The 18784-nt window shown below is 50.9% G+C and overlaps 1 protein-coding gene across 2 annotated transcripts in view; it reads right to left on the bottom strand.

The window, feature by feature from the left end:
• The window catches only part of NEXMIF (neurite extension and migration factor), a 128482-nt gene that overhangs the window by 64153 nt on the left and 45545 nt on the right, over nt 1–18784 (bottom strand). The window contains exon 1 of one of the 2 annotated variants that reach the window (XM_032196357.1): nt 3278–3331. The exons of the other annotated variant lie outside the window; for it this stretch is intronic. The gene's annotated coding sequence lies outside the window, so the exon portion shown is untranslated. Of the gene's footprint in view, nt 1–3277; nt 3332–18784 lie in introns of those variants that run through there. 2 annotated transcript variants of the gene reach the window in all.

The raw sequence follows: 18784 nt of genomic DNA, 5'->3' as shown, positions 1-18784 counted from the left end.
CTGCTCATCACGAGGATGTCAAAATACACAATGCATGGCCTCAAACACCCAAATTGGACAAGCACGACTCACTTCGTGTCCCAGATGGAAATCAGGAGATGGACCAAGCAGTGCAGATAAGGGGTTGGAGACACAAGTTCGAGCTTCTTACCCTTCCAGCCTGCAGATGTGCCCTGCCATGACCGTGCTGGGCACCATCCTGCACGCACGGCCCCAGCTCTCACCATGGCCAGAGACAGACACGAAAGCGAAAGGAAGAAGCGAGGGTGGGAGCATTTTGGTTTGGCTGCGTGCACTACAACTTGCTCAGACACATGCATATTCGCTATGCTGCGTTCTCGAGTTTTTTTTCCAAAGTGAAAAGTCTGAGTTTCTTGAAAAAAAAAAAAATCCACCCATTGACTACGCCGTGCTTGGCAGCGAAGGCAAAAGGAATAAATAGAGGATGCAGCACTTAAGTGGAGCGAAAAGAAAAAAATAATGCTGTGTTTGATCCAAGCCATCCAAGCCATGATTTTCCTAAAAAATAATAGCAGATAAAACCAGCAGGAGGCATGAAGCAGTGAGGACCGGCCTCGGCTCCCAGCTGCTGCTCCCGCACCTCGCCAGGCACCACTGACCTTAGCCTGAGCCGTGCTCTGCTGCCCAACTTCTCAGGACACAACGAGGGAATTTGAGCAAAGAAACGTGTCTTCTGAGCAACAAGGGACGGAGGAAATACCGTGATATCCCCCAGAGCATGGGGGAGATGTGCAGAGCTCGTTCCCCCAGTCTGTTTGTGCACACCCTACAACGCACAAGCAAGCCGGCGGCGGACAGCAAACCTCAGCCAGGAGGCAAGGCGCTCTTTTGGGAGTTTGTGGCATTTTCCAGGATCAGGCCCTTCAGCCACGTGCTTCCAAAATGCTCAATTGTGATGCTCCACCTCCAGAGGGAACCGTGGGGGTTTCTGGTGTCTTCTGAAGAAGCCAAAACAGGGTCCCACGATGTTCGGGACGCAGCAGGAGGTGCTGGCAGCAGGCTCGCGGTGCCGCCCAAGCGCAGATCTCCCCAGGTCCCATCGCACGGAGGCGAGGAGGATGAGGAGAGGGGCTGGAAAGGACGAGGGATGGTGAGGACAGGACACGCTGTGCTGAGCTGCGGCCACGGGTCGGCGAGGTGTCGGTGTGCGCGGCCGCGGCTCGCTGTCGGCTCAGCACCGTGCCCCTGCAGGAGGCTCTGGCTCCGCGTCCCCTTTGTAGTGGGCACTCGCCCCGCGAGCACAAAGCTGCCACCATCATCAGCAACAAAGCGAGCAGGGAGCGATGAGGGCTGCAGCAAAGCTTGGCCGGAGAGCCAGGAGAGACGAACAGCACTTCTTTCTCCTGCTGCCTTCCCAGGCAGCCCCTGCTCCCGAGTTTCCCAGGGAGAGCTACTTACTCCTAACTGAGTCTCTCTTATTACGAGGACAATTCTCCACTTCTCCCCGGGGATCAGCCGCACAGAGCGAGCTTTCTCTGTTGTTGTTGTTGCAGCTGCTGTTAAACTGTGCTTGCCTATCGATCCGTGCCTGAAAAAACTTCAGAGAGCGTGCGCTGCTGGCCAGGCCCCTCCAGAAGGGAGAATCCACCGCGGTCTGCCAAGGAGAGCTCCTTCGACATCCTGCCTGGATGTCGTGGGACCAGCCTGGGGCTGGACCGAAAAAATGGGGAAAGACTAAAAAAAAAACAAAAACAAACAGCTTCTCCAAGTCCTCCACGTGCATTGCTCCCCAGGCAGAGGAGATTTGGGGTGAGATGCCCAGGCCACGCACGATGACACTTCCTAATGAAGCAAGAAAGAAATTTTCCGCTTCTTATTTTTGTCCTTACGATCAGAAGAATAGAGGAGATCAACGCCGAGGACGCCGATTTTCAGCCATCAGCTGGCTGAGCTTCTCAGCAGGGCAGGCACCAAGGCGAATCAGCCGGCGTGCATCATCATTCCCATCCTCCCCAAATCCGCAGCAGGAGAGGCAGGATGAGCACAGCTCGTCCTCCCAAGCAGGGACCAGCACAGCTCTTCTCAAACCTCGGTGCTGCCCGGGCAGAGGGGCTTGTGGCCAGAGGGAGGAATGGGCGAGCACTTGGACTGCAAGAGGAGGGGGAAAAATAAGACGGCGACGTCAATCTCTCCGCCAAGAGGGACGTGAATGTGATGGGATGCGTGGAACAGCAGGAAGCACGGCAGGCTTGAAGAACTGGGCTCAACTCCGTCGAGAGAGTGCACACCTGATCCGATGCAGAAAACCAGCTGTATGCAGACAAGAAGGACGAGCCAGGTCTCCACGTGGCCACCCACGATTCCCGTATTTGCAGCGTGGCCGTGACAGCCGAGGCGGGCGCTCACACCCCTGCAGGCTCCAGACGTGCATCCTGCAACCCTCTGCAGCAGCCACATCTCGTACCGACGCGGGGCTGCCCCACCTCTAGCGCCGACAGGCAAATTGCCCTGCGTTAACGAGGAAAGGCAGGCCCTGATGTAACAACTAATGCAGTCCCTGGTGTCTCCAAAATCCATCCTGCTCCCCAAATGCCGAGGAGGAGCACGGCTTCCCTGAGGAGCAGAGCTGCTGGGCTCGGGGATTGCACAGCTCGAGGCTCACCTCGTTACTGCCGCGGTGGCCAGCCGGGGGAGAAGCACCACGGGTTAAAAAATTTGGGAAAATAACTGCATTTGCTAATTCGTTTTCGTTCTGGCTGAAAATGTAAATTGGGTGCAAAAATAAAACAAACAGAAGAGGCCTAATTATTTATACAGGCATTTTAATCAAACAATGAATAGCACACAGCAACCTTCTACATCAATTAATAAAGCTGGCTTCTGCAAAACAAAAGAGTTACACCATGTGCCCTAATTATAAAATCCAGCCTGGAGAAGCTATTCCTCCCCCCGCCCCACACACCTGGCTTAATAGATACCCGCCGCATTCCTGCGCCGAGGCCACTCGTTAGCCCCACTCTCTATTTACAAATTCATTACCGTGCTGCATATTTGCTAATGTCTCTGACGGGAGGAGTGGTCATAATGCAGCCCTCGGAGGCAAAACAGCAGCTAATTGAGCGCAGGGGCTGGGGGCCGGGGGGGCCGGCTCGCTCGCTCTCCGCGCAGGAGGCAGCTGCTTCCACTTAAGCTCAGCACATTTCAGGAGAGGAGGATAAAATCGGAGCTATTAGATGTTTGCGCTAGATTCCGGGGAGCCACCTCTGTGTTTTGTATGAACAAAGCATGCTCCACAACCTGTTTCTTCATGTCTTACCTTGGGCTTCACTTGATCAAACATCGCTCACCGCCGCCACACGTGTGACCGAACTGGCTAATGATGAGCTGTCACCTTCCTGACGAGGCGGTGCATGTGCCTGCTGGAAGCAGAGAGAGCCAAAAGAAGCCCCAGCGCCGCCTTTCCACCCGCCTCGCCAGGGCTGCTGCAGAACGGGGCACTCGGGAGCATCTCCACGTGCCGAGGAGCCTCAGCGCTACGCCTATTTTTCCCCCCCGATGTGGGAGTTTTGGGGGCGTGGGGAAACTGCTCGTCTATTTTTAAAAGAGCACCAACAAAAGGCAACGCATCCACCGTCCAAACCCCTCCGAGGTATTAACTGCAGGGGAAAAGGATGTTCCGTGAATCCATCGACCCCAAAAACTACCTGCGGGCCTCCTAGGGGCTCAGCCACAGGCGGGGATGCCCCGAGGGGTGAGGTACCACCAGGATCCCGGCCCGAGCACAGGACAAGGGTGCACAGGTTAAAGGTGCTGGATGCTTACGTGCGCAGACTGCCCTCAGGACTAGGTCTAAAAAGGATCACACAAAATGCTCCACGTGCCACAGAACGGCTGGAAAGGATGATGATGTAAGATGGGTGCTTCCTTGGAAAATAGAAAAAAAAATCTGCAATAACATTAAACACTGGAGAGATGCTCTTTTGTCTCCTCTAGCACCACCAGGCAGGAGATTGATAAATTAAAACTCCCATGCTAGGAAAAAAAATAAATAAATCGCACTCATTTAATAAATTTGGTCTAAATATTAACCTAGAGAAAACTTTCTGGGCTTTAGGAGGTTGGGGAAGATTCCTTCAAAGCCTGCAGCTTATATTTGCAGAAAATGTTCCCCTTCTCAGCAGGTAGGGCAGGCTGGTGAACAACAGCCATGGCACCTGGCTGGTGACCTAGCGAAACCACCCGCATTTATTTTGTGCATTGGGAACTCTTTCACCCCCAAGTCGGGCACTGAAGCGCCAACAGCGCGAGTGGCACAGAAACGCACACGTGGAAACGTCAACTGCGGCTTCCATCTGTAAGAAACATTGATTTTTGCGAGGCTCACACCAAACGTAATCAGATACTATTGAGGCTCAATTATTCTTTGTTATGTTTAAAAAATTTTGTTAATATGTATTTGATTCTCCCAGAGAATATCACTCAATTAAAAAGCTCTCCACATTTCAGCACTGAGATGCTTATGTGCAGTCAGAGAAAAATGTTCCAAAATGCTCTTGTCAGCTCCTGTTGCATAATAGCCCACGTTTCAATGGGAAGCATGCTGCACACCCGCTGCCTGCGACTAATTACCACCGTGAGTCATGTTTGGGGTCTGACTGCTCGTCGGTGCTTTCTGCCCTAAATCCGAGTCGTCCAAGTTGCAGTGCGTGTTCGACAGCACCCCCAGCACCGCCACCAAAAAGCCAGCCACTGACAGGATATGGGATAAAGGCTACGAAACGGAAAACATCCACCGCTCCCTATTACCTGGATGCTGCAACTCCAAGAAATCATGGAAAACCAGCAAAAGCCCAGGGGTTGCTTCCTCTGAACACCAAGGCTGGTGTATGGCACATCCGAGCACCCAGCCCCAGCTGAGTTCCCCCGGGAGCACCCCAGATGGGCACCATGTGAAAAGGGACCTGCCAAAAACGAGGACAAGGACACTGAGCGTCATCGGGTCCGTCCTGACTCTACCGGAGCTCACTCCTTACAGCTGTGAGTGTCTGGATGTTCAACAGCATGAGCAACCCTTTCTTCCTCCTGCCATCCTCTCCTCGTCTTCCCAAAGAGGACACGGCCACTGAACGACGTCGTCGCTCGCCAGAGAAATATTAACATGCGGCTGCTGTCACATCTGCAGTCGAACCAACCTGAAGCTCACTTCAGGCCCTTCCTATAGATCTTGTAAAGATTTTTCTGTTAGCAACGTTTATTAGTGTCCTTTAACAACTCCAGTAATGATTCTCTAAAAATAAAAAAATAATAATAATAAAAAAAAGTAGTAAATCATTTTTATTGCAAGTCCCTGCCTCTTCGGAAAGACAGAGCATATTGACAAATAAAATCTACCTAGCGAACAACAAGACCTTAGATGAGACCCGGTGAGCAGTGAAATCACAGTTAGAGAATAGATGTCTTCCAGAACTAAATATCCCCAGGGATCTTACATGTTAAAAGCAACAGCACTTGCAATTTTGGATACACACGTTTGAAATGCCCTTCTAGGCTACACCGCGGATTTCACAGGTAAGGAGATGTACAAGCCAAGTGCTAACCAGAAATGTGACTCAGAGAGGGGAGATGCCGCAAACAGGGCTGCTGCTTTCTCAGCTGCCAGCAGGACTTCTCCTCTCTGTGATTTACAGGTACTTAAAAACAAGTAGGTTAATGAAGCAACAATACACTGACTGCAGAGCGCTGATTAATACAAACCTCACAGCATAGCGATCCACCAGCCAGTTCGGGGCTAAGGTGGTGTCCAAGCAGTTTGGCCAGGTTTATTAAAAAAAAAAAAAAAAAAAAAAGGAAAAAGGAAAAAAAAAGGCCTTGAAAACGTAACAAAAGCATTTATTTAGTAGTGTTAACCAAATAAAATAATTCCTGACAGTAACTGCAAGCTTCGCCACTGCAGACCGCAAAGCAGGAGGACAGTATTTGCAGCTTTCTACTTTTCACTCTGTTTTGATCTTGGCTTGTTTTGCTATTTTTCCCCTGCTAACTCCAAAGAGCTTTTTAAGTTTGTTTGGAAGGAGCCTGGTCTGCTGGCTTGATCCCACAACTAACCCTCAGGACTGCAAACGAGCCTGGGGCTCGTCTCTGCCGCACCACGCTCGCCCACGCCACCCGCCAGCATCCCAAGCCCAGCCTGGCCCAGAAGCACCCAGGGATTAAAAGCAGGTCAGCTGGAGAAGCACACCGGGAAGGAAAAAAGACAAAATTCTTCCAGGGTGGTTTTCGTGGCCGCTGGCAGCTTAGACCCAGCTGACAAGGTAGGAGAAGAGCACCTTGCCCTGTTTAATTGCACCAGCGGCTGAGCTGCACCCTGCCCCGCCACCCAGGGCACACTGCAGAAGGACGAGGCCATCCAGCCTGTCCTCCAAAAATATTGAGGTTTGCACGTGCTCAAGCATTCAGGTCTTTCCACCTACCCACACGACATCGCAGCGTTATTCCACGGTTTTCTTTTTCCACCAACACCGACCTTTGTGCAATTTCTTACCCAGATGCCAGCGTTTCCAGCTGCCCCCTAAAACGTGGCTTTCCTGAGTCTCACCAAAAAAATACAGGGTTGCAACGGCATCGAGCAGGGTCTGCAGGAACACGCGAGGTTCTCAGCCAGCATCTCTCCCCCACCACAGCAGCAGAGCCAAGCCGAGAGGCGATGCGAGTAGCAGGACGGCTGTTTAGCAGTCAGCGACGCACCATCCGAGGTCTCAGCCCAGTTCTCGGTGAACAAACGATTGCATAAAAATAGCCATTACCTAAGACGACCATTTCCATGCCAGGATAAAAGAACATCGGGCTGCAAATTGCAGAATTAATCCCTTGAGACTGCAACCCACCGCAGTGTCTTAATGTTTAATTTGCAGTGGAAAAAAAAAAAAATATATATATATATATTGCATGGGGATGACCAGAAGGAAAGGACCCGTGGTAAGAATTAGCTCTGATTTAACTACCACCGAGCCATGGGGCAAACAGCACCCCTAGTAAAAGCCAGACCAGCAGCTATCGGGTGTCAGCTGGCTTCTTTTAGCCAGTTTAGGAGGAGCAGGGACCAAACGTGGAGATGTATGGGTGTACCAGGGAAACCTCGTCCTGCCCTGGCCCCGTTTTGTCTTCCTTACAGGTAAGCGCCGCGACCTGCAGGGCTGCGAGCTCCAGCACTGAAGCCATCTGCTCTGGCAACCCACGGGCCCTGTTTGGCACCACAGAACCCAGCTAGTAGGGAAGAAAAAAAAAAATCACCACCACCACCATATTGAGAGATGAGGCAAAATAAAGTTGGGTTTGATTCGACCCCAAACATCCTCAGAATTTGGGGATGTTTTCCCCTCTTAAAAACGTATGCTCAGCATCAAAGAAATGGCACAGACTAGCTGGAAACAATGGGCAGCCTTAGCAAAGAGACCACGTGCTCCCTTCCACCTATAAACTGCTGCATCTCCTGGTTCGTCACCCTAAAACTCACCACATTTATGGCCACAAAACCCCATCCGTTCAAAGCCCGTGGTGGGCTGGGGTGCTCTGCGGCAAAGGAAAGGCTACAAATCCATCTTAAAGGCAGCACAGCGGGATGGAAGGGCCGTTTAGACAAGTGAGCATTTATTTGTTGTGCCTCTGATATTATTAAAAGCAGTAGTAGATTAGCACTAGGTTAGCATCAAATGCAGCAGCTCATTTGTAGTGACTAACCAGGGCAAACAGGGACAGGAGCTGTAATGATGCAAGGAAGCCTGCAGCTCGGGCTCGATTCTCAAAAAAAGGATCCCAGAAGGACTGAAGCTGTGGAAGAAAGCCTGAGCTATGATCGTAATGACAGGGCGAGCTGCTTCCTCATGCCTGCTGCACTGAAGCTAATGAAAGCTGCTCCCGAGCGAAGCTGGCATCGAGTCCTCTGCCCCCCACCCCCCCATCCTCTGCCGCGTCGCCCAGCTCGCAGGCGGCTTCATTCCCCAGCCCCTCCAGATCGAGCTACTGCAGATGACGGATGAAGGGAGGGGGAACTATAGCCACAAATAAATAAATAAAAAAAGATCAGCGAACCAATTTCTTCAGGTTCACAGAGAACCTTTTAGGCGCAGCCCATCGGACAGGGTCCCCCCGCAGATGTCAATCTGCAGGTGGCAGCTGCATCCTGCTCGCGCTGGAGCAGATTAAAATTTCTCAGAGAGGCAGAAAGGCTCAGTGCACTCTCCTCTGCTCCCTGCATATTGCTGAGTATTTAGGGAAGAGCTGGCAAAGGTTACCCCTGGAAGTTTACCTCTCAATGAGGATGGGTAGGAGCGAAAAGCAAGCAGATGTCGGATGACTAACTCAAACGCGCTTGAAGGGGATTTTGGAACAGTCAAAAAAGAAAATGTCCCCAGGGGATTTATCTGGATTTCATGTTCAGCACAGTGCATATTCATTAAAAGCACAGCAACCGGTGTAGGTATGTGCTGGCACAACATTGTTTCACCGTGCGCTGGGAGCAGGCCTGGTGCATCTCTCCGTGCCTCTGCCCCCCCGTGCCCCGCTGCCACCCGGTGACACCACAGCCTCGGGAGAGCTTTCAGAAAGTCTTCAAGACAAGATGTTACTGCACGTGTTTTTCGGCATAGTTAGCCGCTTCTGCTCTGTTGTCATAAACAGATCCCTGATGTTTCTCTTCGGCAGGTCTCGTAGCCGCGGGAGGAGGAGGGAAATGATTTGATTCTCATTGTCCAACTGGAAGAGCGGTTTGGAACGGGGAGCGCTTGCGATTTTCAACGCCTAGAAGGGCAATTACTGACAGAAACGGGGAAACGGAGACGGACAGAGCGACTGAGACGCGTTCTGCCTCGGAAGTGCCAGCAAATCCTTTGTTTATGCAAGTCGCAGTTGAAGTGTCTGCTGCAGAGAAGACGGCGGGGAGAAGCTCTGCAGCCAGCACTGCCGCCACCGAGCCTCTGCTCGGCAGCCTCGGCGAGGCAGGGAGCTGGGGGAGAGCGGGCGCCATCCCCAGCCCCACAGCTCTGCACCAGGCCCTGCCAGGGGGCTGCAGCTCCCTGTTTTACCTATCAGCCTCAGCACAAATACCTGGAGGAGCCCGGGGGCAGCTGTCGCTGCTCCTGGGAGCACGCCTTCCCCCTGCACATCCACGCTTCCCGACCCCTCGGGAGCTTCAGGGGAGAAGCGGCCGCACTGAGCCCCCACGACAACGCTTCGCCAAAGAGCACACTGAATCAGCTCAGCCTTGATTTATACGTCTGCTCCTTACGAGGCCCAATTTCCGACTCTGAAATTCTGATTTGCTATCGCAACCTTTAGACCTACAGCCAAAGAATGTCATTTTTAATGCTGGTCATTTGGCAAACCACAAAGAGAGCTCACAAATCCAATAAAAGAGGTTTAAAAAAAATCCGCACAACAGTTCTGGCCTGCTGCATAGCAATGGGGAAAAGCACATAGTAAATCACCCATTTGACCATTGGGCAAGGGCCAGCATTCACTGAGAACCTGGCTGGCGACAGCACTTTCTCAGATTCCTCACAATGGGCTGCTTGAATTTGGTTTTTAACTACCCAGAGGCCTGACATCAGCCTTTGCTGGCAAAATAGTCTCAGAAAAAAAAATGTCTGAGTACCTGGTGTGCTGCAGCTGCACAAGGACGCAGAAAGGCTCAAACTCAGCGGAGCCCCCAGGAGCCAGGTTCCCGATTAGGGACCCCGCTAGAAATTAGCTGCAAACCTCGAAGACCTAGAGCTATTTTGAAAGAGGAGAGTAAAGATAAAGCAGAAAAGCCTTTAATAAGACTTGCAACATCCCACTCTGCTCTCTGTCCTCCTGCCCTGGTTGTGTTCACCCCTTTCACTCACCAGGGAGCATCGTGCAGCGCATGTGCACCAGCCAGAGGCTGCTCTGAGGGCAGCTCCACCACCACATCTGCCACGCTTCCAGCCACCTCTGGACGGGAGCACTCGTCTGTGTGACCTCAGACACCAGCCTGGCACACCAAAACCAGAGCCTGGTACAAGATTTGCTTATGAATAGGTACATGGAGCAGGCAGGAGATGGAGAGTAGCTAGAAAAGGGACGGCCACGCCGTTCATGCACACAGCCAAAACCTGATCTGTTCATCTGTTTGCAAAACAAACCCAACAGCAAAGGGACAAGCAAGCCCCATCTTCACCTGACTCTGTGTGCAGCACCTGCGTGTGACTTGCCAAAAGCTGTCTGCACAGATCTCATGGCTCTGGAGAGAAGCAGCAGCCCTGGGCTCCGTGATGCTGCTCCTTCCCAAGGCACCGGGGCGCCGCAGCCATCCAGCCCCTGCCCTCCTCCTGCCTTCAGCTCCTGCTCTGCCCTTCTCCGACTCACCGGGAGGCAGAAGAGGAGGAAACCGCTCACAGATGAGCTGCAAAGCAAATGCTGAGAAGCAAGAGTAGACTTTATGCTACGGAGCTCGGGCAGTTGAGCACAGGTTGCTCCCAAAATCGACCCTGGCAACATTTCTTGTCCATCCTCCATGCAAGAGGGTGCAGGGGTGGGCTGCACCTAACAGTCCTGCCCAACACAGCCTCCGTATTTCCACACGGAGCCTGCAGACAAAACGTCTTCAGGGCACGTAAGTGGTTAAAAAAGGCAGCGAGGGTCAATCTCTGAGACGTCAGGCCTGCAGCCACCGATGCAGTGTTTATTTCAGCACTAATTCTCTTCCCTCCGTGGCCAAATCCTGCTGTTTGCTCCCACCTACGTAACATCAGGCGGATGGGAAGCACTCGGCATAATTCCTCGCTCTTATCCTCCCCGTGTCGCTCCAAAACCTGCTTTGGTTTCCTATGCATCAAGACAGAAATCATATTAAACTGCAGGGGGAAAAAAAAAAACAAAACAAAAAAAACCAACAAACACAACCCAAGCAGCCATGCTACACGCAGGATTTGCATCTCATCCCGAATTTCCTTTACACCCAGCGTGTACGTTTTACAGATTTCTACCGTGGCAAGACTTTCATCCCTCCCTCCGTACAGCACCTACTTGTCTCGTGGTGCGAGATTGAAGTAGACAAGTGTGAAAGAATCATATAGGGCTCAACATCATTAGGCTCATCCTGAAAGCACGAGAGTTGACAGGTCTGAGGAAGCAACTTCCTACTTTCCCCTGGGGCTCAGATTTGGGGGCTTGGAGATCGGGGAGAGAAGGAAAAGATCTTTACAAAACCCAGGCAGCGAGGCTGGGGGTTTGTCTTTCTCTTCGCAATGGCGGGGCGGTCGTGAGGCTACCAGGCAGCAGAAATTGTAAAGAATTAAATAACTATGAAAGCCTCGAGTTAAACATAAACCCAAACTGCGAAAACACAATGAAAGTTCAGCCTGTTAGAAATAATGTGCCGGGCAAAACATTAACACATTTACACTTGGAAGTTGTGAAAGAGTCAGAATCATCCTGTTTAAAATGTATCAGCTAGACGAGATCTGATTTCAGGGCAGAGCATCCTGCAGATACATAAAAGAAAGTACTTGAATAGGCGTCATAACACAAACATCCATTTATTTTCTGCCAAATAAGATCAATGTCCTCTCTCCACGAAATAATGCTCCCTGCAAAGCGCTCAGGTTCAACTTGCTCACAGAAACGAGGTCAAAACTCAAATGCCCCAAAACGTCTCGCTTATTAAACAGGCTCCGTTGCGCACTTCGGGGCGTTTGCCCTTAATTCCGGCTGCTGCCTTCGTACAAAATGCAAACAATCAATGAAATACCCTCAGTCTTGGAGCCTAGCAGAGCAGCTTTGCCTGAAAGGCCGACAGGACTTCTCCTGAGGGAATCCATTACCAGGCTGAGACTTCACCCACCGAAAAAGCGCGGCGGCTTCCAGCTCTTACCTACGTGCCCGTTACCTTGCAGTCGCCACAGCTCAGCCCCGGCTTCCTTAGCGAAGATCTGGCATCTCTGAAATGGGAGCAGCAGCTCAGAGCGTGGAGCTGCTTTTTTTTTTTTTTTTTTTTTTTTTCTTAATTTGTATGTGGAAATAAGTGTGAACCGCTGAAGATCAAGTCAAATACGTTCCCTGCAGCTACTGCCATCCAGCAGCTCTGTTTTGCAGCAGCCGTAGCTTCTCCCTGGCCTTTCAGCTTAGCCTCGTTGAGAAACTTTGCAGGAACCCGATCAAGACAACCTGAGGCTGGGATCGGAGAGGAAAGGTCACCGACACACAACCAAATTCAAGCCGGCCTTGGACATACCAACACGAACCCATCAGCCTGGGAACCCCAAAGCACCAACCCCTCCAAAAACTCTTTTTTTTTTTTTTTTTTTTTTTTTTTTTACAATTCCACAGCCTGTTGGGTTGCTAGCTAGGAAGGGCTGCTGCGTTCCTGCATGTGCTCCTCTTTTTGAAACCATCAGGTTAAGAAAAACCCTGAAATTCGTCACCGTTCTGCTCCCCGGGTCCCCCGGTCCCGGCACAGCGGCCGACCCAGCAGCTCTCAGGCTCTGGGCTTCGAGGGCCGCCCTGGGAGGCCCTGGAGTCAGCTCAGCCCCCGTTTCCGATCCTGCAGGACAGAGAGAGCCGCGTTAGCTCAGCCCATCGTTAGCTCAGCCCTCGTTAGCTCAGCCCATCGTTAGATCCTAACAGATCGCTGCGCCACGAGAGGCAGCGGCTCGGCTCCGCTCAGCAGCCACGGCAGCTCCCGTGATTTCACAGCGAGTCCTGTAGTATTTGTCTTAACACTTCTGTTCGCAAATTCCTTAGGATGTATTAAAAAATAGATTTTTTTTTTTTCTCCTAAGCTACATTTCTGACTCTCGTAGCTGCAAATAAGACTGGAAACACGACCGACGTGCACCCCAACGGCTCAGAAACCAGGTGAGAAATAAGAAGTGAGCGCAATTTGTTGTGTTCAAAAAAACAAAATAAAAGCAAACACCTGATTTTGGGGAGGCTACTTCATGATTTTTTAAACGCATCCACCTGGCAGACTGGTTACAGCAGGAGCACGTACCCACTCCTTTCCAGCCCAGTGTCAGCTTTCCAGATAATCCCAAAACAAAGAGTGTAACCCAATACAACCGTCCCAGATCATCATTATGCCTCAGGTATTAAACGGCACCGACGAACAAAAGGCGGGATGAATATTTTAAGGGCTTGTAGGCAGCAAGAGTAATAGGTGGGGATTAAAATTCAGCAGTTCCTGACCTGAGCCATCGAGGCACAAAGCGCGCTGACTTGCAGAAGCCACGAGCAGCCCAAATTCCCGCGGGCTCCCCACGGGAGAGGTTTCAGCTGAGTGGATCCCAAGGCACAAGCACTTAGGACGTCTCAGATCTTCCTTTCCCATCACACTTGGGTGCCCAAACTGCGATGATGCTCCTCAAAATCTGGTTCGGTCCTTCCTGTGCTCACCTACAACCTGGGGGCATTTCTCCAGCTATGATTTTGTCGTTCCCAAGGCTGCAGGGAGGGCTCCATTAGTCACCACTCAGCACGTCCCCTGGAGAGAAAGCAAGCGAGGCACACAAAGCCTGTTCCTGGTTTCACGAAGCCCTGGATTTTCAGAAGTCCTGCTCATTAAAGCCAGGCAGGAGGAACCTCTCCTTGCTATCAAGGTGCTTGCCAGACAGCCCCTCTGCTCAAATATCTGCGCAGCGTGGAAAGCCTCTCCTGAAACCTTTCATGTGCCTCTCTCCGTGTCAAGCTCCCTTTCTTCTTTCCTTTTATCTTCCTATTTAGATCATTCCCACTAAAAGCAAGGTGGTCGTTCCTGCAGGCTTACCGCAGCGTCTCTCCACGGACTTTTTCAGACACCTCCTGGTTGTGGCGCAGCGCCGGGGCCGCGTTTTGCCGGGACGCGAGCCGCTCTCCATTCGTTCCCGTGCTGGGAAGACAAAGTGCTGCCCACTTCAGGGCTGCGTCTCTCTTAAAAAGCGAGCGGCATCACTGGGGGGAAGAGGCTCCTCATGGCAACTGAATTTCAATTTCATTGATTAGCAGTATTGCCGGCGTAAGGAGATTTAATGCCTCGCCCGGTGTAAATTGGATTCCAATTGCTATCTCTGCGTAAAAGGGGGTCTCACATAAGGGATTAAATGCAGGCCAAGGTTTCACAATGAACCCACTGGCTCATTCACAATCAGCTTTGTGTACTCATTAGAAAAGGGAGCTAATCACCCCAGTTTGTGCTGGTTTCAGAGCTGCGAGCACAAAAGGCTGTGACCTCCCACTGAGAGTCAAAGACAAAATATCCCGGCTCTCCCCCAGCTATGGAAAACTCCCATTTCGGGCCTCCAAAATTCCCTCTTGTGATGGACCCACAATGCCAATTAGCCACGGCCAGGAGGCTCGGCTACCTCGAACACCACAGTTACCCTGCCGAGCACGGGGGGCGAACGAGGAGAGCTCAACATCTGCCCGAGCACAGAGCCCACCGCTGACCCAGTTTTGTCCCAGCGTGTGGCCGGCTTGTAAGCACACCACCGAGTCCCGGGCAGCCCCCCAGGTATTTGCAGAGGAGAGGGCAGGAGCTGGGCAGCAGCGGGGAGCAGGGCTTGCCACCAAGCTCATGAAATGCCCCGGCTGGGGACAAACCCATCCACCCCGTGGAGGTTCCAGGGGAGAGCAAAACGGAGGAGCCTGTGAAGGGTCAGCCCTTGCAGGAGGTTACGCTGTCCTTGGGCTGGAGCACAGCCTTGCTTTCCAAGCTCTCTTTTATTCCAGAAAACTGCAGGATGAAGGAAAACATCCAGGCTGTGCCATCTACCTGCTTCCAGAGGAGGGAGAAAAAAAGTCTGCAAGTCGCAGAAGGTGGGACCGACGAACACAACAGGGCTGTGGAGCCTGCGGGAAGGATGCCCGAGGTGGAGACCCAAAAACCTCCTGCAGGCTGGATCCCCGCAGGCCATCGGAGAAACAAGGACACGAGGGGACCTCCATGAAGGAGCCAAGGCAAGGTTTGCAGCCCAAAAAGGTGCCGAAGGATCCATGCCGGTCGGTGAGGCAAATCATCTGCAGAGAGCCCTTCCTCTGCCAGGGCAACCAAACCTTCAGCAGCTGTGTGTGGGCCCGATGCTGCTGGGGGAGAAAATGGGACTGGGTGCACCACAGGGCTGGCTCTGTCTGCTCCGTGCCTGCTGGTGCTCAATGCAGGTGGTACAGTTTAACCCAAAACCTCGTTTTCCTCTCTGAAAAAAAAGGAGGGTTGCAGGCGGACAGCACCGACTGTAGCCCAGATCTCTCTGCCAATTTTTATATAAATAGAAGGCGGTTTATGAAACGATAACTTGTTGACAATAAGAAGGCACCGCACCCGAGATGCGGTTCAGCCAGACCAAGTTTAATTATTTTTTATATCCGAGAAAAAAAAGCCAACCCCCAACGACACAGAGATCGCAGAGCTTTAAGGCTACCCTGTGGGATTTGGGGCTGAAAGATCCCCAGCGCTCAGTGCAATAACAGACGTGCATCCTTCAGAAGTTTGGGGCTGCAGCATACGGACCAGTTTCGGGTTCCTGAGCCATGTAACAACACCGCTGCCACTGCTTTGTGGTCCTGGGGAGTCACTGCCTAGGCTGACATTTCACGGAGGCGATGCCCTCACGCCATCCTGAAGCTCTTGGGAAAAAAAAAAAAAAAAAATCGCCCAGCGTTTAATGCAGCTCGACCTGTGCTCTGCAACAAGCAAATGAATCTCTCTCCTGCTCCATCAATATATCCACAAGATTCTCCCACCGAGATGATAATTCCCAATCTGCACTTATTTTCCAGATCATCAACTGGACTTCTGCACGGCTTACAACCTGGTCTTTGGCATTCTCAGCAAGAACAGCATTAGGTCCAATGATCGTTATCTCCACGACTTCAATTTTCCTCTCAGCCTCTTGCAATCTTAAACCAATGCTTTCCAACTTCTTATCCACTGCAGCATGAATAGCATCTCGCTTTTCTATAATGTCTGCCAACCACTTAGCAAGTCCAGCGCTGCTTGATAAGCCAAATCCATGCCTCCTGACGGTACGGAGCTGCAAGCAGTCAAGCCTGACCCTCCCAAAGCTAGAAGGAAGTTTGAAAGCGAAATACCAGGTCTCCAACGTGCCCAGTCTGAGGCATTTTATCACTATGAAAAGCAACAAGCAACCAGCAGCACCCCCAGGGCAGCAGACACCAGCCACAAGTGCCTGCTCCCACAAGTTCCCCACCTCTGGGGGACCCTGCAGATACACGTAGGTTAAGATGCATACAGGTTAAGACACACATAGGCTAAGCGTAGCCAAGCCAGATTGGTAAACTTGCCACTTCTAAATATCGGGCTGCAGATGCTGATACAAAACTCAAAATAAAATTGGGCTAAAACCTCCTTCTTCCACCATCTACCAGCAGCAGAGAACGGCGCGCACGTCAGAAAACGAATCCCTAAGGGATTCAAACAGAGTATTTGATGCATCACCCCCTAGTCAGCTTCTGAATTACAGCCTCCTGCACCAGGAGACAGACTAGGGTAGGGTGGGAAACGAACGGGTGATGGAGAACCAGGCAAGGTCAGCAGCAAAACCACCTGCACTCTTCCCTCCTCGCTTCCCCACGCAGCCACCGGCACCTCCTAACGCGCTCTTCTCCTCCGCGTGCCTTGTGTGTTTGATTTACAGGTAACAACTCCGAGAGCTGGGGCGAAAGGCACGGGGGAGGCTGGTGGTGCTCCTCCAGATGGAGCAATGAATCCAAAAGGAGTGGAGGGTGTTCAGATGAACTCACTCCAGGTGAGGACGAAACGCTCCTTTGCGCAGCACGCACCCCGAGTGTGCACGACGCTGTCGCAGGAAGGCACAAATTTATTCATTTTTTCCCTCCTTTAAGAGCCACATAATTGTTCTGCCTCATAATCATGGACCCGTTACCTCTCCCACTGTCCTCAGAGGGAGCAAAATCAGGTTTGGCATTTGTAATTCCGTACGCTAAAACAGAAGTTATCAAATGTCACGGGAAGAGAATACAGGGCACGATCCCGGGCAGCGCTGAGTGCTCCGAGCCTCGCTCAGCCTAACAGCTGCACATCCCATTTTTATTTTATTTTTTTTTATCCACCTAAATGCTTTCAGCTCCTGTCTGAAGGGTGCAGGCACGGCGTGTGGCTGGCCCACAGCAAGGAGGATTTGCTGGCCACAGCCAGGGGCCAACGAGTCACCTCCACAGGGTGCCACCAGCCCTGTCTCTGGTATTCCCTTTGCTTTCAGGTGGGCACACAAGGGAGAAGGGAATCGGGGTCAGACAGAACCAATTAGGCTCTGAGAGTCCAATCCCGAATTATACCCTTAAGGACTCCAAAGCATTTGTTGCCAGAGCTAGTGGATGTCTCATCCTATTTACATAATATATGACCTAATTTTGTGTTCACTGAGTATTTAATTACAGCCGATTGAATACAAAAATGACTCAAAACACTCTCAGCACTAATAATTAATATTTTAATTGTGATTTTTTTTTTCCTTACACGCAACATTGGCTTTAAGTATTTTGAAGAAGCAGCAAAAAAGAAAAGGGATAGCTTTTCCTGGAGCCAGCTCTGAGCAGACACGTGCCTGCTCAACATGGTGGCCTCCTCTTTTCCGCGGAAAAGCAGCCGGTTCTGTATCTCGGGCTGCCACAGAATTAACAATTCCAGCCCATTTTGTGAACTAGGACCCCTGTCAGTTCACTTACCCGGCTGCGTCCCTCCGGGACGGGGCCTTGTCAAGCCGGGGAGCATCATCCGCTTGCCTCAGGCAGAAGCAAGCAACAACTGTGTTGAAAGGGCTTCAAGCACAGCTGCTCAACGATTACTCACAAAGTGTCCGTGTGAGTGGTGTGAGCAGCATCTAACTATTCATCGGGATCTGTAAGAGACTTCAGGGAACCTCGTTAGTGAGTGTGCATCTCCCACCAAACCGAGCACGGGCAACCCACTCATAAACCCTGACCTCTGCTTATGGACGAGCGGGGATAACTTGCTAACATCATATATCAGCTAATCAACAGGCTTGGTAAGGGAAATTGTTTAATCAAGCCAGTTCCAAATGTTTCCAACGCTGGTTCACACTTCAGAGATAGTGACAGGTTAAAAAAAATAATAAAAATAATAATTAAAAAAAAAAATAAAAAAAAATAAAAATAATAAAAATAATAAAAAAAATAGCAAAGGGACTAATAACTGCAGGGTTGCTCATACACCTTAAACTGAAAGGCTTTGGGTGTTCCTAATGCATCAGGAACAAGCCCTACGTGGTGTCGCTACCAGAACACAACAGAGAAGCACCAGCCCTCCTGCAGCACGCCTAAGAGAAATGCTCCCTGGATTTTCTTTCCTAGCTGTGACTCAGAAAATGATAGCGAGTTGCAAATGAAATCATACCGGCGCTATCTGAAAGCCGCAATCCTTTGTAATTAGGGGGTTTTGTTTGCTTAGGGAAAAAACAAAAACAACACAAAAAACATATTCATAGAAAGCTTATCTAAAGGATAAGGGTCCATTGTTTTTAGACTTCCTTTTTCTTTAATAATGTCAGCTTTAAAAAACCAACAACCGTCTAAAAGGTCTTCTAAGCAGCGGTTTATTGTAAATAAAACAAGGCATTAGCCCAGAAACCACTGTTCTGCACAGCCAACAAGTGCTCAAAACATACGCAGTGTGTTAATCCCACCCAGAGCTATCTCCACCATTTGTTTTCACCTTAAACCAAGCAACTGGAAGAAATTCACTATTATTTCAGGAATTACACTGTTTTACTAAAATGATAATCTCCTCCTTCCGATTCTTCTGCTGAAAACATAATTGCACCATTATTTGGAC

Source organism: Aythya fuligula, chromosome 13, assembly GCF_009819795.1.
Source record: "Aythya fuligula isolate bAytFul2 chromosome 13, bAytFul2.pri, whole genome shotgun sequence".
NCBI lineage: Eukaryota > Metazoa > Chordata > Aves > Anseriformes > Anatidae > Aythya > Aythya fuligula.
This window is presented reverse-complemented; position numbering and strand designations above follow the sequence as displayed.